Source organism: Herpailurus yagouaroundi, unplaced genomic scaffold (genome assembly GCF_014898765.1).
Source record: "Herpailurus yagouaroundi ecotype Mexico unplaced genomic scaffold, PumYag 100, whole genome shotgun sequence".
In the NCBI taxonomy this organism is placed as follows: domain Eukaryota; kingdom Metazoa; phylum Chordata; class Mammalia; order Carnivora; family Felidae; genus Herpailurus; species Herpailurus yagouaroundi.
The window spans coordinates 661,856-669,316 of record NW_024412391.1 but is presented as its reverse complement, the minus strand read 5'-3'; positions in this window follow the sequence as shown (position 1 = coordinate 669,316).

Below are 7,461 nucleotides of genomic sequence, written 5' to 3'. Positions count from 1 at the left end.
CCATATTAAACTGAGAGGAAAGAGAGCCCCATGTGCCTGGATGTGGGACAAATACAACCAATTTCACTAAGAATCTCTATTGACACAAGGTATGAAAGGAAACGTTTCAAAATGCAGTATGAACATCTGTGTGTGTGTGTGTGTGTAGTCAGTATCACATTACTTGTGAAACTAAACACATTCCTTTTTTATTTTTTGTTTCAACGTTTATTTATTTTTGGGACAGAGAGAGACAGCATGAACGGGGGAGGGGCAGAGAGAGAGGGAGACACAGAATCGGAAACAGGCTCCAGGCTCTGAGCCATCAGCCCAGAGCCTGACGCGGGGCTCGAACTCACGGACCGCGAGATCGTGACCTGGCTGAAGTCGGACGCTTAACTGACTGCGCCACCCAGGCGCCCCCACATTCCTTTTTTAAATGTTTACTTATTTTTGAGACAGAGAGAGACAGAGCACAAGTAGAGGAGAAGAAGAGAGAGAGAGAGAGAGAGAGGGAGACACAGAATCTGAAGCAGGCCAGACTCTGAGCTGTCAGCACAGAACGAGATGCGGGGCTCAAACTCACAAACAGAGATATCATGACCTGAGCCAAAGTCGGATGCTTAACTGACTGAGACACACAAGGGCCTCTAAATACATTCTGTTTTAAAGCATTTGTAGTATAGGGGTGCCTGGGTGGCTCAGTGGGTTAAGCTTCCATGTCTTAATCTCAGTGTTGGGAGCTCAAGCCCCACACTGGGGAATTCATTTCCACAAATACCTGCTTATTCAGCCAGATATTGTAACCAGAGATACACCTGTGTGTAATTTCCTATCCTACATTTTAAACTTTACATTATAATCATTTTTCCCATACTGTTATCTTGTCTTCCTAGAGAACTGTGCTTTCTCTTGAAGGGTCTGCCTTTAACTAAGAAGATGAGAGATGGAGAAGAGGTCCTGGGCCCACACTCAGGACGCTGTTAGTTGCCTGAGAATACCCACCATACTCCTTCAATTCATTCTGTGCATTGTTAGGACACTGTACTTAGATTCTATCATTGCATTTTAGGGTATAACGATATTTCAGCAGCTGCAGATGAGACTGCTTTTGATATGTTTCAAAATAGGGAAACATTCACACATTCAGGTGTGGCCAACCATTGAAAGTAAGGCCAAGTTGACATTTTTTTTGGCAGGAGGTTGTCTGTGACAAGACATTCTTTCCAAGTTTACAGAAAGAGGTAACTGGCACAGTTATTTCTTGGTTAAGCCAATAGTCTTGGCCACTATTTCTCATTGTTCCAAGGTGAAGGAATTCTTAAGATGGTTTAAGAGTCAAACTAAGATTATTCCCTTAGTATTTAAATTTTGCTGTCACCAAATGCTAGAAGGTTCCAGGCATTTGGTAGCTGTTACTAAAAAGACATTACTGGTATTTGTGGAAATTAAACAGTAAGAGTTAGGGGCGCCTGGGTGGCTCAGTCAGCTGGGCATCTGACTTTGGCTCAGGTCATGATCTTGCGGTCTGTGAGTTCAAGCCCTGCATCGGGCTCTGTGCTGACAGCTTGGAGCCTGGAACCTGGTTCGGATTCTGTCTCCATCTCTCTCTGCCCCTCCTCCACTCTCACTGTGTCTCTCTCTCTCTCTCAAAAATAAAATAAAAACATAATAAATAAATAAACAAACAGGAAGAGTTAAATTAAAGATATAATAAGTTTATATTACAGACAAAAACTACTGTATTTGTTGTGAAAGGGTAGGAGTAGAGGCTCTGGAGTTATATTACATGGTCTTGAGGTTAGACCCAACCACTTTATTCACTCATTCAATATTTATTAAGTACCTACTATGTGCCAAGTAGTTATCAGTGTGCAATCTTCCATGTGCTTTGTAATATTTTATGCTATTTTAAAGTACATTTTATTTTTTTATTTTTTTTTAATGCTTATTTATTTTTGTGCGAGAGAGACAGAGCATGAGTAGGGGAGGGGCAGAGAGAGGAGACACAGAATCTGAAGCAGGCTCCAGGCTCCGAGCTGGCAGAACAGAGCCTGATGCCGGGCTCAAACCCACTAACCGTGAGATCATAACCTGAGCTGAAGTTGGACACTTAACTGACTGAGCCACTCAGGTGCCCCCAAAGTACATTTTAAAAATTTCAAATTCCTACTGTTCATTGCAAATATATGGGAGTACAATCGATTTTTTTGTATTGACCTTGAAGAATGCAGCCTTACTAAACTCACAATAGTTTTGGTAGCTTTGTTGTAGATTCCATTGGATTTTCTACATAAATCATATCCTCTGCGAATAAAGAGAGTTTACTTCTTTTTCATTATAGATGCCTCTCATTTCTTTGCCTTTCCTTATTCCACTGGCCAGAACCTCCAGTACAATGTTGGAAAGAAGTAGTAAGAGTGAATATCCTTGTCTTGTTCCCGATTTTAGGGAAATAATTCAGCCTTTCCCATTATAGGATGTTAGCTATAGATTTTTAGTAGATGCCCTTTATCAGGTTGAGGAAGTTCCCTTCTGATTTCTAGTTTCCTGGAAGTTTTTTGTTTTTTAATTAGGAATGGTTTTTCTTCTTTAGTCTTTTCATATAGATTATTATATTGATTTTCTTTTTTTATGTTTATTTTTGAGAGAGAGAGAGAGAAAGTGCAAGTGGGGAGGGGCAGAGAGAGGGGGACACAGAGGATCCAAAATGGGCTCTGCACTGACAGCAGAGAGCCCGATGCTGAGCTCGAATTCATGAACCACAAGATCATTACCTGAGCCAAAGTCTGATGCTTAACCAACTGAGCCACCCCGGTGCCCCAATATAGTGATGGATTTTCAAAAATTAAACCAACCTTGCATTCCTGAGACAAACTGCACTTGGTCATGATGTATTATCATTTTTACATATTGTTGGGTTTCATTTACTAAAATTTTATTGAATTTATACATCTATGTAAAAGGGATATTTTTGATGTCACATAATGTTGGCCTCATAGAATTAATTGGGAAGTGTTTGCTCTCAGTTTTTTGGAAGAGTTTTGATATATTTTTCTTTCTTAAATGTTTGATAAAATTCTCTAGTGAAGTTTTCTTTGTGGGAAAGATTGTAAGCATAAATTCAATTCCTTAATAGACATAGGGCTATTCAGGTTTTCTATTTCTTCTTGGGTGAGCTTTGATAGTTAATGGGAATTTCCCCATTTCACATAAGCTATCAAATTTATTGGCATAAAGTACATAATATTCTTTTCTTATATGTTAAGTAACTATAGAATCTGTAGTGAGGTCACCTCTCAATGCTATGTTGATAATTTTTGTCTTCTCTCTTTTTTTTATTAGTCTGGCTAGAGATTTATAAATTTTATTGGGCTTCTCAAAGAATCAGTTTTTGGTTGCATCAATTTTTCTTTTCTGTTCCACTGATTTCAGCTCTAATATTTATTTCTTTTCTTCAGCTTACTTCAGGTTTCATTTACCTTTTTTTTTCCCCTCCAGTTTCTTAAGGTGGAAGCTAAGGTCATGGCTTGGTGGCCTTTCTTCTTTTCTAATATAGGCATTTTGTGCTACAAACTTCCCTCTAATTATAGCTTTAGACCATGAATCGGGCAGGTGGTGATGGTGGATATAGGAGAGTCTACACAAGGAACTAGAACACAAAGGATGGGAAACATAACACAACTTGGATGCATAGTGAGAGGCATTCCATGTAAGGGGAGCCCATGCAAAGAACTGGAACTTGGAGAATTTGGAGAAAAGCAGGTTATTTAGTATAGCTGAGATATAGCCACAGGAGGTACGGCAAGGGATGAAGCTGAAGAAGACAGAGCCAGATAATAAAAGGCTTTGGGGGCACCTGGGTGGCTCAGTCAGTTAGGCACCTGACTGGTTTTGGCTCAGGTCACGACCTCACAGTTTCGTGGGTTAGAGCCCCATGTCTGGCTGTGCGCTGATAGTGCAGAGCCTGCTTGGGATTCTGTGTCTCTCATTCTCTCTCTGCCCTACCCTATTCGTGCTGTCTCTGTTTCTGTCAAAATAAATACAGAAACTGTAAAAAAAAAAAAAAAAAAGGCCCTGGCCTGATGGCAATGAAGAGTGAGTAAAGAATTTTAAGCAGGGGAGTAGCATGATAATGTTTGCATTTTATAAAGATACTCCGGTGATCATGTGGAAGTAGAGAAGCACCCAGAGTCAGAAACACCAGATAGAAGGTGGTCTTGGAGCACCTGGGTGGCTCAGTCAGTTAAGCATCCAACTCTTGTATCAGCTTCATTGATGATCTCACAGTTCATGATTTCAAGCCCCATGTCAGGCTCTGAGGTGCCAGTGTTGAGCCTGCTTGGGATTCTCTCTCCCTCTCTCTCTGCCCCTCATGCATGCACGAGCGCTCTCTCTCTCCTCTCTCAAAATAAATAAACTTCCCTTGGGAATGAGATTAGTGTCCTTATAAAAGAGATCCCAGACCCTAACCTCGAGGCCCCAGTGACAGACTGACATCTAGGGATCAGGAAGCGGTCCTCACCAGATGTGGAATCTGCTGATGCCTTGGTCTTGGACTTGTAGCCTCTGAACTGTGAGAAATAAGCTTCTGTTTTTCATAATCCACCCAGTCTGTGGAATCCTGTGATGGTAGCCCGAATGGACCAAGACAGGACACGATTCACATTGTATTCCCTGTCGGTTGTGATCCACCATTTACATTCACTTAGATTCCAATGTTAACAGTACTTCCTCAGTTGTGTGCAGAGTGGCCCTGAGGTTTCTTTATGATGTCTTTACAAATGTTCAAGAAGAGTAGATGATAAGCCATGACCTAATCACCTCTCAAAGGCTCTGCTTCCTAATACCATCACATTGGGCATTAGGATTTAACGTATGAAATGGTGGGAGAGGGTGGACGGGGACACAGACATTCAGTCAATAACATACTCCCTTGAGTTGGGCAGTCCATGGCCCTGTCTTTGCTGAAGCACAGTAGAAAAAGCAAAGCTCCCTGTGAAAGGAACTGATTTTGCAGTCTTGCCATCTAGTGCTCAAACCTAATACACACTCTGTAGATGGTATTTTGACGTAATCTCTAAGGAATTCTGTTGAAAAAAATAAGTCTATGGCAGTAGACTTGATACATTAAATTGACCCACTCAGGGATTTGTCCATCACCTTGTTCTCACTGCTCTGGTGAGATGTCCAGTTGAGCTAACAAGCTACCGATAGGCAATAAAGAAAAGCCACTCGGGGCGGCGGGGGGTGCCCGGCTTTGGCTCAGGTCATGATCTCACGGTCTGTGGGTTCCAGCCCCACATTGGGCTCTGTGCTGATGGCTCAGAGCCTGAAGCCTGCTTCAGATTCTGTGTCTCCCTCTCTCTCTCTGCCCCTCCCCTATTTACACTCTCTCTTTCTCTCTCTCTCTCAAAAATAAATAAACATTTAAAACATTAAAAAAAAAAAAAAAAGAAAACCCATTGGAACATACAGTCATTTCCAGTGAGGGAAGTCTTTGGCCACTGGTGAATGAGAAAGTTAATTTCACAAATCTTTTGTTCACTGATATTTTAATATGGAATGATTTACTGTGGCTTTTTTTTTTTTAAACCACAGAAGCTTGTACATCTGAAACTAATGTAACAATGTATGTCAACTATACTTTAATGAAAGAAAAGGAGAACCTGGGTGGCTCATTTGGTTAAGCGGCCAACTCTTGGTTTAGCCTCAGGTCATGATCTCGTGGTTTGTTCATTCAAGCTCCACACTGGGCTCTGTGCTGACAGCACAGAGCCCTGAGTGGGATCCTCTCTCTCCTTCTGTCTTTGTCCCTCCCCTGCTCATGCACTCTCTCAAAATAAATACACTTTATAAATAAATAAATAAAATAAAACTTCTCACACAAAAACATTATGGTGATTTAAGTCCTAGAGATAGTTCACTTACATGATTTTAAGCAGCATAGAATAGTTGGTAATTTGTAAAAATCAGCATCATGTTTTGATCCTCTAAAAAAAGCTGCAGTTGCATTTAGGTGAATTACATTAAATTGCTATAAATGCTGATCTCATTGCCATTGTATGGAAAGCTCTAAAGAGAAACATATTCTGTAGGCTTTAATTTCATGAATGAGCTATGGCTTCTCCATTTGGTTAATCAAAATATTCTGAAATTGCTTGGAGGCATTTGGATAAGCCATATTATATCTGTTGTATAACTATGTAGGGATCATAAAACAATAAGCTCTCTTCCATTTTCACAGCACTTGGATGTATCCATGAAAGTAACTTTTTTGTAAACAAAATGAGATTTAAATTCTAAGTTGGGTATCTATATCTTGTACATAAGGAAATTATTATCAGCCAATGTAGAGCTGAAACATTTCAATGAACAGATTAAGGTTATCAAACATCTGTTATTAAATTAATAATGTTTTAAAGGAGTATCTGGGTGACTCAGTCAGTTGAGCGTCCTACTTCTGCTCAGGTCATTATCTTGCAGTCCGTGAGTTCGAGCCCAGTGTCAGGCTCTGTGCTGACAGCTCAGAGCCTGGAGCCTCCTTTGGATTCTGTGTCTCCCTCTGTCTCTCTGCCCCTCCCCCGCTTGCACTCTGTCTCTGTCTCTCTTAAAAATAAACACTAAAAAAAATAATAATGTTCCATAAAGCATAACACAATGGGACAACCTACATACTTCAAAAAGCTTTGTGGGGTATCTGGGTGGCTCAGTCGGTTCAGCGTCCGATTTTGGCTCAGGTCATGATCTCATGGTTTGTGAGTTCAAGGCCCACGTCCGGCTCTGTGCTGACAGCTCAGAGCGTGTAGCCTGCTTTGGATTCGGTGTCTCCCTCTCTCCTTGCCCCTCCCCTACTCACACTCTGTCTCTCTCTCTCTCTCTCAAAAATAAATAAGACATTAAAAAAATGTTAAAAAGCTTCATTATAACTTGAGAGAGAAAAGTTCGGTTTTTGTTTTGTACAGTTTTGTATTTTTTAATGATTTTTTGCCAATGGCCCTGAAACACCAGCAAGACACAGAAAGTATTTTAAGCTGCTACCTTTTGATCCAGGTTGCTGTAGGTTTTGTGCGCAGGGTCTCTGGGTAGAATCCCTGTGCATGCAACTCTGGAGATGAATCTATGCGTATCCTCATAGGCTTAAGCAACCTGAGTGGTTGCTTGGCCAGTCTTTGCACAGAACTCTTCCCTTGCCTTTGAATTCCGACTTTGAAAATCTGTGTCCTAGGGACTATGGCTATCTGACCTTCTCCAAAGCATCTTGTGGAGGAGAAAGTGACTTCTCCTCTCTAGCACCTAAGTAAATCACAGCCTTTCCTGTACAACAATAAGGATTCAGCTTCTTGAACTTCAGGGAGGTTGTTAATTTTGTCCCCAGATTATTACTGGCATTGACCCTGAATACATGATATACCAAAGTATATGGCAGTCAAAATAAGGATGCCAGGACTTGGGCAGATTCCCCATAAAGAACAGAGAGGA